The following is a 17,755-nucleotide window of genomic DNA, read 5'->3' on the forward strand; positions in this document are numbered from 1 at the left end:
GCTCCCTGAGGGCAGGGCTGTGTCTCCCCTCAGACTGGGGCTCCCTGAGGCAGGGCTGTGTGTCCCCCTCCATCAGGTGTTTCCCTGGGGTATATTCAACTCTCATTCTTCGGTACCAAGCCCCCTGTAGCCAAGGGTCACTGGGTGTCAGGAACAGAATAGGTGGCCTCCTGGGGCTCCTCTTATGTCAGAGGAAGTAGCCAGGACATTGCTCTCCTGTGTTCCTTTTTCCTCTTGCCTTTACCCTCTCCCAGTCAGACCACAAAAGCTTGCAACCCTTTCTTCATCTTCTCCCACCGATCCCACATTGAATCCATTCCTACCCAGCCCTTTGGTCCCCTGTTCTAGCCTCGAACCACTCTGGTACTCATTGACCAGGGAGCAAAGGTGGCCGAATTGGATACTGTGGGTGAAACCAGTGACCAAACAGACGGTGGAAGCCCTGGCCATCTTCCCTCTTGTCTCCTCTCGCTGATGGCTAACCGAAGGCCAGCAGGGCTCGTTCTGGCTGTCTTCAGTGGGAGCTGAGGGCCAGAGGACCGGCTCTGTACTCAGAGGGAGAGAACAGGAATGCCTTGCTGATAACTGGCTGGGACCAGGAGAAGTGAACATAGCTACTTGTGAGAGATTCTGCCAACATCTGCCATCCCTTACATCATCAGTGACTCTGGGGTCACTGCCCTAGGGCAGCCCAGGGTGACTCCACACACAACTGTCCCTAGCTGTCCCTAGCTGCAGCAGCTACTCTTTGCAGAGCCTGTCCTTCGGACCGTGGCTGTTAAAGAACGCTGATTTTTCTCAAACTTTTCCACCAAAATGGTGCCCAAAGGGGCCAGACCACATTCCCCCAAGGGCCTTGGCTCAAAACAGCCAACTCAAAGCCCTAGTAGAATCTCAAGGCTTCTGTTTATCTAAAACCCATACATAAGTTTTGCATTCTATCCCATCATAACTGTGTTTAATACAAAAAATAATATTTTCCTCACATTCTTTGAGTCAAATGGATGTTGCAGGAAGATGGGGCACATTTGTGGCCAAAGCAAAATGGTGGCACAATGGTGCCTGTGGTGGGAGCCTAGAGCAAGTGGCACAGGGCCCACGTGGCCTCAGATTTAGTCCTGGTGCAAACCTGCCCCCCAACCTCAGCTGTGCAAGAAGGTTCTCTGTCGGGGTGCCTGGGTGGCTCAGTGGGTTAAGCATCTGTCTTTGGCTCAGGTCATGATCTCAGGGTCTTGGGATTGAGCCCCTCATTGGGCTCCCTGCTCAGCAGGGAGTCTGTTTCTCCCTCTCCCTCTGCCCCTCCCCACCGCTTGTGCTCTCTCTGTCTCAAATAAATAAATGAAATCTTAAAAAAAAAAAAAAAAAAAAAAGTCTCTCTGTCCTTCCTGACCTCCCTTACCCAGGTATTCCAGTTGAAAGTCAGTGGTCACTTGGCTCCCTGAGGGTGTGAACAGGGGTGGGTGAAGGGTTGGGGATGTGCTACCCTGTGTGTAAGGCTCTACGGCTCTTCTTCCAGAGAGGACTTGGCTCTGTTCCCCTGGAGAGAACTGAGAGGAATCCCATTATTGGATTCAGGCAGTTAATGAATCTAGGGACAGTTGGGGATGTCTGCCATATCCGGTTCCAGAAGGCCTTGTCATGCCCACAAGCCTGGTCACTTGACAGGCGGGTGTGAGGGACCCAGCAGCTCCTGGCAGGGGCTGTGAGGGTGCATGCCCTGAGGAGGAGCTTCTTTGAGCTCAGGGAGCTGCCCCTTTCTGCTCCCGTAGGTCCAAACCAGTCCCAAGACCCAATATTTCCGTCCTCCAAATGCTTCTCAAATCTATTTCACTTAATTTTTTTCCCAGTTTCATTGAGACATCGTGGACATACACAGCATGGTGTAAGTTTTAGGTGGACGGTATAACAACTGGACTTCCATACATTGTGAAATGATTTCTACAGTAAGTTCAGTTAACATCCATCGTGTCAAATGGATATATAAAAAAAGATAAAGTTTTTTCCTTGTGATGAGAATTCTTGGGATCTACTCTTTTAGGAACTTTCAAATATACCATACGACAGTATTAACTATAGTCACCGTGCTGCACGTTACACCCCAGGGCTTACTTCCCCCATAAACGAAAGTTTATACCTTTCAACCGCCTTCATCCAATTCCCCCTCCTCAAGCCCCTGCCTCTGGTAACCACAAATCTGTTCTCTTTTTCTGAGTTCTTTTCTTTCCTTCCCCCTTCCCTCCCTCCCTTCCTCCCTGCCTTCCTTCCCTCCTTCCTTCCTCCTTCCCTCCCTTCTTTCCTTCTTCCTCCCTCTCCTTTGTTCTTTCAAGATTTCCACACGTGAGATCACAGTACTTTTCTTTCTGTCCAACTTATCTGACTTAGCATAACGCCCTCCAGTTTCATCTATGTTGTCACAAATGGCAGAATTTCTTTTTTTATGGCTGAATAATATTCCATTGTTCCATACACCACATTTCCTTTACCCATTCATCTGTCAGTGGACTCTCAGGTTATTTTCCATATCTTGGCTACTGTAAATAATGCTGCAGTGAACATGGGGGTGCAGATATCTCGTATATTCAGATATATTTCCGGAAGCGGACTTGCTGGATCATATGGTAGTTCTATTTTTAGTTTTTTGAGGAACTGTTCTACTGTGAAAACAGTATGGAGACATAGCAACTGCACAGTTTGGAATCCTACCAGCAGTGCATAAGGGGTCCCGGCATTTACCTCTTGCCTTTTCAGTGACAGCCCTTCCAACAGGTGTGAGCTGATATCTCATCGTGGTTTTGATTTGCAGGTCCCTGGTGATGAGTGATGTTGAATACTTTTTTATGGACCTGTTGGCCATTTATTTGTCTTCTTGGGAAAAATGTCTATTCAGGTCCTTTGCCCATTTTAATTAAAAAAATTATTTGTGGGTTTTTTTTGTTTTTGTTTTTGTTTTTTTGCTATCGAAGTGTATGAGTTCTTTATACCTTTTGGATATTAGCCCCCTATTGGATATATGGTTTGCAGATATTCTTTCCTATTCCCATAGGTTGTATTTTCATTTTGTTGACATTTTCTTCAAAATAATCTTTGAATCTTATCTCAAAATCTTATCTCATTTTTTGGTTTAAAACCCTTTAAAGGCCTCTCTCCCTAGATTCCAGACAATGTCCAACTGGTCTGGCTATCTCTATCCTCATCTCTTTCCTCTCTCTCGACTCTGACATCTTTTTTCTTTCTTCCGTCAGAGGCTTTGCACATGCTGTTCCCTCTCAATATAGAACACTTATCCCCTCATCCCAACCTTGTGCCCCATTCTTCTCCCCCAACCAGTCTGACTCTTAATCATTCTTACTCTTATTCACCCTGCACATTTGTGTCTCCCATGTTCCAGGCCTGGGGGAAAGTTCTTCCTCAGGCTCCCAGAGCACCTCTCCTCACAGCAGCTGGATGATGCTTATGTGGTGTTATGTGGTGTCCTATTCCCGCAAGGGTGGCTCACGACAAAGTAAGAAGCAGAAAAGTGTCTGGCCTTTGTGTCTCAACCCCAATCCCTTAGGGGAACTACAAGGATGTGGGAGTAAAAAATAGGAGAAATGTTAAAAAACAACAACAACAGTAAGCACATGAAAAGATGTTCAATATCACTAATTATTAGAATCGTTAGGGAAATGCAAACCAACACTACAATGAGATGCCACCTCACACCCATTAGGATGACTACTATCCAAAAACCAAACAAACAATACAACAAGTACTGACTTAGAGAAGCTGGAACCCTCATGCACAACAGTTGGTGGAGCATGAAATGGTGTAGTAACGGGATGCCTGGGTGGCTCAGTCATTAAGCATCTGCCTTCGGCTCAGATCACGATCCCAGGATCCCGGGATCGAGTCCTACACTGGGCTCCCTACTCAGTGAGTAGGGATTATCTCCCTCTGCCTGCTGCTCCCCCTGCTTGTGCTTTCTCTCTCTCTTTGTCAAATAAATAAGTAAAATCTTTTTAAAAAATGGTGTAGTAGCTGTGGAAAACAGTATTGCAGTTCTTCCAAAAATTACAAATAGAATTACTGGAAAGAGGAATTTCATTTCTGGGTATCTACCCAAAAAAACTGAAAGCAAGATCTCCAACTGATGTTTGTACACCCATGTTCGTAATGGTATTATTTTTTTTAAAGATTATTTATTTATTTATTTGAGAGAGAGGGAGAGGGAAAGAGAACATGAGCAGGGGGAGAGACAGAGGAAGAAGTAGACTCCCCAGTGAGCAGGGATCCCCACGCAGGGCTCGATCCCAGGACTCTAAGATCATGACCTAAGCTGAAGGCAGACACCTAGCCGACTAAGCCACCCAGGCGCCTCTCATAACAGTATTATTCACAGTAGCCACACAGGGAAGCAACCCAAATGTCCTTTAATAGATGAATGGATGAGCAAAATGTGGCCTATCCTCACAGTGGTGTATCAGTCAGCCTTAAAAAGGAAGGAAATTATGCAGTATACTATAACATGGATGAATCTTGAGGATGCTAAGTAAAATAAACCACTCACAAAAAAATAAATATGGTATGATGCCAGTTATATGAGGAGCTTAGAGTAGTCAAATCATAGAGACAGAAAGTAGAATGATGACTGTCAGGGGCCGGGGTGAGGAGAGCATGGGGAATTACTGTCTAATGGGTACAGAGTTTCAGATTTACAAGACGAAAAGAATTAAGGTGATGGATGGTGGGGATGGTTGCACTATGATGTGAATGTATTTAACACCACTGAGTTGTACGCTTAAGAATGGTTAAGATGGTAAATTTTATGTTATGTGTGTTTTACCACAATAAAATAAACAAAACAGTGGGAAAAAAGGTAAAGAGGTCCCCTCTCCACTTGCATGGTAGATTGTATTTTCCAAAAATGGTCACAGCCCTATTGCTTCCCCACATCCTCTTCCAGAAGAGGTGGCTACTTCCTCATCCCATGGAAACTGGGTGGGAGCTTGGGACTGCCTGGATGGACAGAAGGCAGTGTGAATGTCCCCTATGGCTTCCCAGGCTAGGTCGTATGGGGCAGTACAGCTTCTGTCCACTCTCAGGGTTTACCCTTGCCCAGCAGCCAATATGTCATGAGCAAGCCTAGGTCACATGGAGGTGAGCTAGGTCTCAGCCAACAGCCCATTCCAGACATGAGTGAGCCAGCGACTCTGTAGATGACCCACCCAGCCTTCAAGCCGCCCTCGCTGATGCAGGCTAGAGCAGAGTTGTCCCCCCAGCACCTGCCTGACTTGCAGCTTTGTGAGTGAAATAACTGACCATTTTAAGCTGCCAAATTTGGGGGGTATTTTGTTACACAATCATAGTAACTAGACTGCCCTGGCCCCCATCCCGTCCTTGACTTGAAAAATACTTCTCCTGGGCTAGAAGAAAGGAGGAGAGAATGACAGGAGTTGATGGAAGAAGAGAAGGCAGAAGCAATAGAGAATGAATACATTCTCCTTCTACCCTGTTTGAGGAGGCATTTAAAACAGAGATTGAGTTATAAAGAAAGAAAGAACATTGTAGTTCTTGCCAATACAAGATTGTAGCTCTCTCTTTCCACACAGAACTGGGATTGCCTGTTGACCTGTTTGCGTCCTTGACCACATTCCTGTCGCTGTCTGGGTCCCCTGTGACTTCTCAGCTCCAGAATTATTCCTGTTACAGACGAGACACTCAATAAACATGTGTCAACGAGTCTATGAACGAATGGCGAATGAATGAAACCCAAAGCCCATCATGGATTTTTCAGAAAGGTCTTGGTCATTTCCTCAGAGAACATTCATCCAAAGTCAGGTTGGGAGACTTACTCCTTTTATAAATTAGGACACTGAAGTCCAGTGAGGGGCAGTGCCTGGCCCAAGGTCTCATGTCCCATGGGTGGCAGAGCTGACCAGGACTCAGTCTCCAGGAGCCTAGCCCATGCTCCCCCCCACCCCTCCCTGTCTCCTGGCCCTGACTGCCACCAGGCTGCTCAGACCCTGGGAAGGATGGGCTGGGAGACAGTCTTCACTGTCTCAAATCATGATTTGCCTAAGTCTACTTGCTGGTCTGGTCCCAGTCCCTCAAGGGCAAATAGCAGATACAGAGAAATTATCCGAAAGGGAGCCCTTGAAGGCTAGTGACTGGGACTAGGAGGAGGTGTTGCAGAAGGGTATCTGATATATAATAGGAACTCCATAAATATCTGGTGAGTTGAATTGAACTGAATTGAATTGAATTGACATAAACACCAAAATAAATATGTAATTACAAACTTGTAAGTGCTATGGAAGAAGGTTTCAGGGAGATGTGAGGGCTTTCAAGTGGGGTCATGCTTCCTTCTGGTAAGGCCTCTGAGGAGACGACACTGATAGGTAAGGAGTTGAGTGTGTGGGATGGAGTGGGGGAGAGCCTACACGCTGTTCTAGGCAGAGGAAACAGTTTATGCAAAAGCTTCCAGGTGGCAGAGAATCAAGCTTGTCCGAGGAAACCAAGAGAAGGTCAATGTGACCATTGCCGAAGGAAGAAGGCTGTGTATAACAGCGACACAGAAAATGAGGCTGATGAGATAGGCAGAGACCAGACCAGTGGTGCTCTGGGCTCTTTGTCGTTTAGCTAAAAGACTATATCTCCCAGCTTCCCTTGGAGTGAGATGTGATCTTGTGACTAACTTCTAGCCTATGAAATAGAAGCCCATGTGTTCTTGGCTCTTTAAGAAATCTCCTTGAAAGTGGTGGGGAGTGGGGAGCGTCTCTCCTCCCCTTCTTCCTTCCTGAGTGAACGTGGACATTATGGCTGGAGCTCACATGGCCATCCTGAACCAGGAGATGATTGGAAGGCGATGATCTCGACGCTTAGTTTCAGGAGCTCAAAGGAGAAATCTGGTTTAGAGACGAAAATTTGAGAGAGGTCAAGCTGTGGTTGGTTGTTGAAATCTTGGCAGGCACTTGAGGGCCTAGGGGGAAAATATGGAATGAGAAAAAAGATGGCCTAAGGGTGAACCTTGGGAAAAACCAACATTTACAGAAAATAGAGCTGGCCATGGGGCTGGGATGGCAGATAGGACTCCAGTTAAAGTTTCCAGGCTCCATGGGCCCTACTGCAGGAGCTCCAACATGTCCCTCTGGAACTCTGTTATCTGCAGCTGACAACACTCTCAGGGGGCTTCTCAGTCCCAAGGGGCTAAGGCCTGAGATTAAGCATGGGGTGAGAGAAGACTGGAGCCCTGTAGTCTCATCTCCCCACAAATCTCATGGCCATAAGTCACTATTGTACCTGGTCCAGCACATTCCTCTCTCTGAATATCTCTAAAGATCTCACAAATTGTCCACCCGCTCCCCCAAGCTCAGAACAATGGATGCCTGGTTGCCCTGCATTTGAGTAGCTAAGTGTTCCCAGAAGCGACGCTTTACCTGACAAAGAAGTTCAGTTGTCCTCCATTTCAGAAAGGAAGGAAAGAGGGGAGGAAGGAAGGAGCGAAGGAAGGAAGAAGGGAAGGAGGGAAGGAAGGGAGGAAGGAAGAGAAAGGAGGGAGGAAGGAAGGAAAAGAGGAAAGTATAAAAGAAGGGCAGAAGTAAAGAGAGACAGACTATCCTGCTATACTTGAGAAGTGTGGCCAGGAGAGCAGGAGGAAATCCAGTAGAGCACAGCCATGCATATGCCAATGTGCTATGAGGGACAAGTAAGATGAAACTGTAAAGTGTAGCTGATGCGAAGGGCTGACTGTTTCCCCTCAAAATTCGTATGTTGAAACCCTACCCCCAACCTGATGGTGTCAGGAGGTCAGGGCTTTGGGAAATGCTTCAGCCATGAGGGTAGATGGTGTGTGAATGGGATTAGTGCCCTCCTAAGGGACTTTTAAAGGAGGCCCGAGAAAGCTCCCTGTCCCCACTACCGTGTGAGGACACAGTGAGAACACGGCATCAGTGAACCAGGAGCGGGCACTCACCACACACCAGCACCTTGATCTCAGACTCCCCAGCCACCAGAACTGTGAGAAATAAATTTCGGTTGTTTGTAAGTCACCTAGTCTATGGTATTTTGTTCTAGCTGTCTGAGTTGACTAATACACTTGACTTAACAACCTGGAGGTCGTCCTCACAGAGAAACACTTCAGGTCAAATTCTACATTGGAACAGGTTAGGGGAAGCAGGGTCAGGGGCTGTCTTTGGGGGCACTATTGGGCAGTGTGGAGACCCAGGGCTTTAATGCCAGGTGGGCTGGACACAAGTCTGGCTGGACGGAACCCCTGGCATTACCACCTCACTGAAATGAATTGATGAGTCCAGGCACATAGCAGGTGTTGAGGACGTTGGCATTCCCTTCCTTCCCCCATTTAATACTAGAGATGCCCGTGGGCAGTTCATGTTCTCTGAGCCTTGGTTCTTGCTTCTGAAATAAAATGCCCAGCTCCACTGCCTCTCTTCCTCCAGCAGGTTAGTCTAGAAATGTTCTCATGGCTATGGTAGACAGAGCCAGAGCCAGACAGAGAGAGAGAGAGAAGGAAGCTCAAACTCATAAGTACTGTTTGAGCCTTTGAGGGCATTTCATTTGCTAACACCCCATTGGCCAAAGCAAGTCATATGACCAGGCCCACACAGAGCGTGGGAAAGCATTGCAGTCAGCCTGCAAAGGGGAGGGATCCAGGGAAAGATGAAGACTTGGGGCTGCTTTTCAGTCTACAACACAGGGCCAGGGGTGAGTAAAATATTAGAATGTCCCATGAGTCCCCCCTTCCCTCCCATTTCCCAGAACATGCGACAACTCTCAATTTGGAGTGTTAGGAGAGGAGTAGCTCTGTGCTGGAAAGAAAACTATCAGTTAAGATTAAGTTTAGCTGCCAGGGACAGAAAATCCCAAGTAGCAGTGGGCTAAATGAGCTAAAGGCATATTTCTCTCTCCTGTAAACCAAGCCCAGAGGGAAGCAGCTCAGGGCTGGTATCGCTGCACCACTATGGTTAGGGCTGTAGCCCTCCTATGTAGTCAGTCTACTTCATGAACACAGCTTTCACCTCATGGTCTAAAGGGGCCATTCAAGCTTCTACAATCACGTCTAGAATATTTCAACAACAGGAAGAAGTAAGGGCTGAAAAAGGGAATTCTCCTTTCCTTTAAGGACAATTCCTGGAGGCTGTGCACACAAACTGACTCTAGCCTGTTGCCAACACCGTGGCCATTCACCCCTTCTGACATAGTAATGGCATTTTTAACTGGTTGTATACCTGGTTGGCTGACCAGCCTTCTGTAGTTAGATGTGGTCATGTGACTGACTTCCAAACAATACAGTGTGAGTAGAAATGATATTTACAGCTACTAGTTGTGACCTGAAAGGGAACAAGTATGACCTTTCTTTCTCCTTTCTCTCCTTCCCACTAGCTGAGATGTGGATGTGATGGCAGGGGCTGGAGCAGCCATGTTATATGATGAAACGAAGGTCTTACACTGAGAATGATAGAACAACAAGAGAGAAGGATCATAGACAACCTCCTAGGCCTTTATATGAAAAATAAATACATTTCTCCATTAGTTAGGTCACTACTATTTTGCATCTCTGTTTCAGTAGCAAAACAATATCCCATCTAGTATACAAGCCTTAGTTCTTATCATAAGGCCACACTGCCTCAAGGGAGCTTGGGACAGGAGGTCTTTATTCTGGGCAGCCATGTGCCCATCTAATAATTAGGGGTGCATTACTGGGAAAGAGCAGATGCTAGAGGAAAACTACCAGTTCTAGATGCTGGAGGGATAATGACAATAGTCATAGCATCTATCTACTGGGAGCCAGGCTCTGTGCTGACCACTTTGCCTCCATGTCCTTCTGGAATCTTCACAGCCATCCTGAGGACAGGTATTAGAGTCCTGGCTTTAGAAGTGGAAAGACTGAGACCCAAAAAGTGATGTGACCTGACCAAGGTCACACAGCTCCTGGGAGTAGAACCTAAAGCCGTGGTTCTTAAAGTGTACTTCCTGGACCAGTAGCTTCCACATAAGAACTTGTACGAAAAGTAGATTGTCCTAGAAATCACATACTCCGGGGATCGGGCCAGCAATCTGTGTTCGAACAAGCCCTCTTGGGGATGCGGATGCACAATTGGGGCTGAGGGCTAATGCTCCAAGCTGAACCTGGAAACAGTGTCCACTTGCCCTCACCTCCTCTCTCCCCAGACAAACCCCACCACCAAGAGAGATTTAACCCTGACCAGATCCAAGCTTTAGTTCTTCTGCCATCCCTACCCCTGGAACTTAGCTTAGTTGGTACAGGCAGAGTCTCCGCCAGACGGGAAATGGCCCTGCCTTCTCTAAGAGATTCCTGAAGCGGGTGGGTGGAGAGGGGTGTAGTTGTGATGTCAGGCCCTGGATGTAGCTATGTAGTTTTGGGGTGGAAGGGGGAGGTTTGCACTATCTTGGAATCAAGGCTTCTGAGGCACCTGACATTTCCTGTTGAATGCATGCGATCACACATTCTCTCTCTTTCCCTCCTAGTCTCGGGTCACTGTTGGCCAGGGGATGGTTGGTTTTCAGTGGGAATCTGGGGGGGAGGAGGGCTGGGAGGCTTCAGGGAGTTTGCACATTTCATGGACAGGAGGTGACGGTGATGAAGATGACAATGGCTATCATATCTGTAATATTTACTCTGAGCCAGGCCATTTGCTATGCTTATTATATGTATTGACGAATTTACTCTCAGAACCCTTTGAGTGAGGTAGTAGTATTATCCCCATGTTAGATGAAGAAACTGAGAGGTTAAGCAACATGTCCACTGTCACACAGCTGGTAAGGAGTGGAGCTGGGCTCCAAACTCAGATGACGTGGCTGTGTGTCCAAGCTCTTAGCCACTGGGCTGTTCAGCCTCCAAATAATAGTAAAGATGTTTGTGGGACTTTTAATATTCCAGGTACTGTTGCAAGTGCTTTGCATATAAAAAAGTGGGACATTCTTACCATGGTGACAACTGAGATATTTCCAGCAGACACTTAGCGTTGGAGGATTAAACCTTTGTGGTTTGGGCTTTTTTATAACTCTGCGTGTGCGTGTGCGTGCGCCCGTGTGCTTGCATGCATGTGTGCTTCTCGCCAGAAGTGGGAAAGGCGAGGCCAAATATTGTTGCTCTTCCCGTGGTGTCATGTTCTAAAATGAACCTGTGCATCACACTTGTGGTTCCTGGGGAAAAATAAACCAATCCCCACTACCAGTCAAAACAACAATATTTGCGCAGCTCCGGTAATAACCACTGGAACCCGCCCTCCTCCTGGCTTGCTGGCGGCACCTTGCTCTCTGCTCCCTCTCGCTCTCAGGGCCTCCGCAGCCTTCTTTCCATGCAGCTCCTGTTCTTGGGCTCACAGCAGCTGCTGGCTCAGGGCTCGCCTCTTCTGGGAAGCCTTCCCGGATGGCTCATGCCTCCACTCTGGGCAGGACTCAGCTCCTGAGAACTTGATATTGCCTTGTTTTCACTCTCTTCCTTGGACCTCGGTGAAGCAGGACTCTGGCTCTCTCTCTACCGCTGTGATTGAGCTTTTTACGTCTCTCTGCCCCTTTTTCTCCTCCCCCCAAGTTCAGTTCTTCCCTTCTCTTTCTCCCTTCCTTTCCCTAATTTTTCCTTCCCTTCCTTCCCCTTCCTTCCCTTTCTTTGGCATCCCTTTCTAGCCCTGCCCATTCCTGCTTCTCCTCCTTTGCTCTTGAGGTTCATCCACGTGGTCTGCCTCTCCCCCGCCCCTCACCTGTCAACCGGGGCCCAGCTCAGGGCCTCGTGCCTTGATCCAGCCTTTCCTGATGTCTACGGGCATCTGACCTCATAACCTCCTCCTCTGACTGGCCATGCCTCTCCACCATCTAATCAGCCCCACTAACTCAAGCATCTGAATCCCTCTGGACTTATTTGGCATTCATTGAAATATTTATTGTGAACCCATCCCGTGCAAGGCCTGCTTCCTCCTTTGCCTGGAAAGCTTGTATTCATGCTTCAGAGCTCACCCAGGAAATATCTCCTCCTGCCTTGACTCCCCTTTCCCACAGCTGGGCAGGTGTCTCCTCTGCTCCCATGTCTCCTGCCCAGTTTGAGTGTAATTAACACGTTCAGTGTTACGAGACAGCGCCCTGTCCTCTCTGCATTGACCCATTCCCATGTACTCCGCAGACTTCTGCCTCGCATGTGCTGGGGAGGAGGCACCTCCCTCTTCAGGCAGAAGCCCTCACGTGCTGAGAAATGGGAGTGGGGGGCCATATGCCTCTCTTCCTTGCCCCTCAGAACAGGCAGCTCTGAAGCACGCTCCACCCAGAGTTCTGCAGCAGGCTGGAGCCCGATTGCCCAGCAGCCCTCCCCTGCCCGTCAACTCTCTGGGTCACTCTCCTTTTCCTCCTGGTGCTCTTCGGAGCCACTTCTCAAATCAACTACTTGACAGCCAAATCCTGCCCCATGATCTGCTCCTGGGAAACTCAAAGAAGGTAAATCATAGAGAACTGACTTTGTGCCAGGTGCATGAACTCATTCCACCTACACCACAGCCTTCCTCCTGAGGCCGATTGCTGTTGGCACAAGGGGGAAACTGAGGCACCGGGAGATTAAGTAGAGTGAACAACTGTCCCACTCTTCTTGGGACTAAGGGGTGTCCTTGGAGGCCGCACTTTCCTAGGACAGTCTCCAGAGAACTGGGACCAGTTGGCCACCCCAAGGTGAAGTGACTTGCCCAAGGGTATACAGGTGTGAGTTGGCAAGTGCCCCAGGGACCAGCTCTGGACCACCCGCGGAGAAGGAGCTGTATTCCAGATGGTGGGGGGGGGGGCGGTCACACTTTGCACTTTTCTGTGTCTCTAAGGTTTGCACTGAGAAGTTGTTTGTTGTTTGAGCTAGATGCTGGGGATAATAAGAAAACAAATGAGTGAAGCCAGCCCCTGCACTCAGGGCACAGCTAGTCAGATGGGGGAGACATGGCGCTCCAGGTCTGACAAGGACTTTCCTGTGGGGAACACGGTCTGTTCCTTCTTCCCTGACTTCTCTGCACGGCCCAGAACACGGTTGAGGGGAGCCTTTTCCCCCTTCCTTCATGTTGCTGTCCCCAGCCAGGCAGAGGCAGGTAAGGGTGATGGGGTGTGCCTGGCACCTGGGCCTGGGTCTCCACTCTTGTTACCCTGAGCCAAAGCTGGAGCCTCTCCTGGATCAGGGAGGCTGAGTGGATTCCTCCATGATTTTAATTCAGTGTTTTGAGCTTCCAACTCCCAGCTGGGCTGCAGTCTGGCTCAGGGAGGGAGCGGGGGTTGATGAATTGGGTGCTCGGATCAGTTGGGTCTTTGTGGGAAGTAGATGGCACTTCCCGAGGGTTCATTGCTGAGGGTGTAATGAAGGGAGCATGGAGAGTATGGGCAGGTCTAGGTGATGGTGCAGCTCAGGGACCAGCGACAGTGGGGAGTCATTACGGCCCCTGGTCCTAAAGGGGTGGGGAGGGGGGCTTCACTAGAACCCAGTCAGTGTTGCTACCTTGGGAAAGGCGCCAGCCGGAGAGGCGCTGTGCCCTCAGGGAAGGAGTACAGCACTGCCAAAAGCAGGGCCTGCTGGGAGAGGGGGCAAATACCCTGACTCCTCTCCCCCCCTCCCCTCCCACCACTTGCCCTCTTAGGCTTCTGCAAGTCAGAAGCCAAAGACCAAAGGAGCCCGGGTGACTCAGCTCATGGAGGTCAGACCCTGCCCCCACCGGGGAGGTTCAGGGGTTCAGAGAAAGTCCGAGAGTGGATGGGGAGAAGGAGCCAAGACACAGTATCAAGGAGCGCTGCTGTAGGCTCACACCCAGCCCCCAGGGAAGCGACCTGACCCAGAGGTGGCCAGTGGGCCACTCCTCCAATACACACACGAACCCTCTCACTTTACAGGTGGTCTCCTGCTGCCTCCCAGAGCTTTGGCAAATGTATTCCCTCCATCCCTGCCTCACTTCCTGCCCCTCCCAAGTCCACTGGAGGCCAAAGGCTGGGAGGGTCTAGGAGGTCTTCTCAAAGGAAGTCAGGGAAGAAGGGACAGACCGTGTTCCCCACAGGAAAGTCCTTGTCAGACCTGGAGCGCCATGTCTCCCCCATCTGACTAGCTGTGCCCTGAGTGCAGGGGCTGGCCCCACTCATTTGTTTTCTTATTATCCCCAGCATCTAGCTCAAACAACAAACAACTTCTCAGTGCAAACCTTAGAGACACAGAAAAGGGGTGCAGAAGGGCTCCATGAGCTGCCTGATGAAAGAGGGTGGGGTCAGGGAGAGCTTCTGGCCAGGAAGAAGAGAAAGGGAGGGGAACAAATATTTCTGAGCCTTACGATGTAGCAGATCCAACCCGGGTGCTTTCTCATTCATTACTCACTCCCCCACATTCATCCAAACATTCCTGAGGATGGTATCAGCATTTCCATTTTAGGCTCAGAGATATTATGTGACTTCTCAAATGTTGCACAGCAAGCAAGTAATTGATAGAGTTGGGATATAGATTCACGTCTGCCTGACTCCAGGGAAGAGTAAGTGAGATAAAAGTTGGTCTGAAAAGATATGGAAAGGATGGACTGCAGGCAAAGGCTGAGCTGGATCCTAACCCCAGAACCAGGCAGGGGCAGGGGGCTCAGTGGCTGATGGGAGTGAGTCTGATTGGCTTTGCTTTCACACTTCTGGAGACTACGCTGGTGTGGCAGGGGAAGTGTCCCTGGCTCCCCACAAAAGCCCTAACTGGGGCGGGGGGTGTCCAGCTCTGGTTGCCCCTCCTGCCTCCAGGCCTTGCCAGGGCTGCCATAGGGATTGGGAAGGGTGTTGTGACCGGAGTGGGGGGTGGGCTGGGAATCTTGGGCAAAGACCCTAAGGATGGGCTGAGGAGGCCTTGCGGGGGAGGGGGATTGCTGCCCCCTGAACCCCAAGGAACAATTTTAACTGGAGATGAGTTTTGGTTAGCAAAGGGCAAGAGGGTTAGGACATAACAGGGCACAGCACAGTATAGAGGGGAGAAGGAGAGAGGGTCAGTGGGGCCAGGGCCCAGCACTGAGAGTGTCTGGGGTGTGGGGGTGGGAGGGACAATAGAATGAGAGACCCAGCGACCAGTGGCGTGGGTGGTTTAGGGAGAGCAGAGGGGGGCTGTCAGAGGGTCAACTTCAGGCCATTGCTCTCCGGGCCTGGAGCCCAGGGGTGGGGAGCCGGTGAGGTAAGGGTAGAGGGAACTGGGGACGGGGAGAGTCTCAGATAGCTGTTGCCCAGACTATGGGGGTCCTCTGGCTGCTACTGAGTCAAGTCTTCTCTGGCCCAGTTCCTAAAATGAACGGACATCCCTCCCACAGCCAGGCTGCCAGGGCTGGAGGGGCCATGAGGGAAGGACCTGGGGAACTTTGTGTGTGTGTGTGTGTGAGGGAGGGAGAGAGAGAGGGAGAGAGACAGATAGATAGACAAAGACAGAGTGAGACTTCCTTGGACCTTTAGGTCCCAGCATTTATGCTTAAGACAGCCCAGGAGAGGGCACCGGGGTGGCTCAGTCGTTAAGCTTCTGCCTTTGGCTCAGGTCATGATCCCAGGGTCCTGGGATTGAGCCCCACATCGGGCTCCCTGCTCAGCGGGGAGCCTGCTTCTCCCTCTCCCACACCCCCTGCTTGTGTTCCCTCTCTCTTGCTGTGTCTTTCTGTCAAATAAATAAAAATTTAAAAATCTTTAAAAAAAAAAAAAAAAAGACAGCTCAGGAGATGGTTGGGGCCAGGAACTGCCCTCCCTGAAACATGGTCAACTAGAACAATCCAGACAAAATTCCAGAGGGAATAGAGCCAGTAAGACGCAGAATCCCTGAAGTCAGCCTCATCTTTTACAGATGAGTAAACTGAGGCACAGAAAGGGGAATGGCTTGTGAAGATTACAGAGGGCTTAAAGGGAGAGTCTCCCTGCCCCCATGCCAGGCCCTTACCTCTCTCCTGCTCACCCACAGGACGGGCGGCTGTCCTTGCTTGGCATCCAGTGAAAATGTCATTTTCCCCGTCTTAAAACTGCATTAAAAAGAACAGCCCCTTTCTCAGAGTTGATGGGAGAATAACTCAGTACAAGCAAAGTGCTTACAACGAACAGTGCCTGGCACATAATAAGCACCCCATAAATGTTAGGAAATCATGATGATGACCAGGATGATGACGTGGTGATGACGAATGTCGCTGGTTTAAAGGGAACCACCATGTGACAGTGAGTCTGATCTTGCCCTGGCTGTGCGGAGGCCACAGAACTGGACAGCCTGTCCGGTGTGTGTGTGGGGGGTTGGGGCGGAGGCATAGCAGCCACTGGGGTGAGGGGTCCACCTGTCCCTCTGCGTTGTGGGAGCAGCAGTGGCCGGTCCCCCGGCCCTGTGTTTGCACGCTCAGCATGAACTTCCCCTTCTCTGCCAGGAGGATCCTCTATGACTCACGCGTGTCCAGACCCCCTCATCCTGGCTAGCAGCGTGATGGTGTCAGCCTGGAAGCCCCCCAGGGCAGGGCTGAGTCCCGCGTCATCGCTTGCTCCCTGGAGCCTGCCTGGCCAGCCCCGAGCCCTGAGAGGGGTCAGCACGTAGCCACCAGCCCTGCCTCCTGCCTGGTCCCGGGGCCCGCTGTGGGACGCCAGAAGCTGAGATGCACATCACGCCTCCTCGGGGATGACGCACACCCTGCTGCTACTTTACACACGCATCGAATCCCGGGACACAGCCCGGCTCTTATCTCCCTTCCTAGAAGAAGAAGCCGATGCAAGATGTGAAGTGATTTGCACGGGCTCTACGGCTCAGAGAGGCCCGCGTTCCCTCCGCTTCAAGGTGGTGCGAGGGAACGAGTGACCTGGTTGCTTGTCTGCACGGGGCGGGACAGCTTTCTCAGGCTGCCATACGACGCCAGCAGCACGCCTCCGTCCCCTCCCTCTCATCTGCGACGGCAAGACCTCACTGCGCCTTCTAGTCTGTGGTTTCTGTGCCGAGGTCTGACTGTTCTTGCGCCTTTCCCAGACCCAGACCTTTCCCCGTGGCTCCCCACATGGTTTCTTGAGGCTTCTCCTCACACCCCACACCGCTCACTCTTCATCTTCGTTCCCACCCCACCACCCCTCTCACTTTCTGGGTGGATTTGTGCCTCGGGGCTCCAGCGACTCCTCTCATTGGCTGTGGGGCAGACATCCACAGGCAACTGGCCAATCAGAAGCCTGCCTCTGCCCCACCGCGGGTACCACGGGCTTGTTCTCCCCTGGGCAAGGGCGGCCATTGTGAGCATGGGTCTGGGTGTGCGTGGGGTGAAGAGATCGATGGGGGGTGAGAGGGACTCTGTCTAAGAGGCCAGGCATGGGGAGAGAGGGGCTCAAGGTGAGGCAGAGTTGGGACCATGGAAATAAACCCAGCACTAGCCTCTGTCTCTCCCAGTTTTGAGTTAGGGGTCTTCTCTGCGGAGTGTGTTAAGTACAAGGATGCCAGTTCCAGACCCCCGGTGATCTCAGCCTCACCTCCATTTTCCTCTGCCCAGTCTGTGGGCCTTAGGAAGAGGGCATGGACCCTGTTGTTTACTCGCTGGTGTTTGCTCCTGGGGCTGGCCTTGGTCCACTTAGGGCCAGGCCAGATGGCGTAAGCTGGATGGTGTAACAACCCTTCCTTCTTTTTTGGCCAAAAGGCTGCCCCTGACCCAATTTCAGGAGGGCCCTGAGGCCGAGGTGTTTGTCCACAGGGAGGGGCCACATGGAGCCTCTCAGGTCCCTGTGTCACCACAGGTATACAGTGGAGGGGAGCCGAGTCGTAGATATCCACCAAGGCCAAGAA

Source organism: Mirounga leonina, unplaced genomic scaffold (assembly GCF_011800145.1).
Source record: "Mirounga leonina isolate KUSES-001 unplaced genomic scaffold, KU_Mleo_1.0 Mir_53, whole genome shotgun sequence".
NCBI lineage: Eukaryota > Metazoa > Chordata > Mammalia > Carnivora > Phocidae > Mirounga > Mirounga leonina.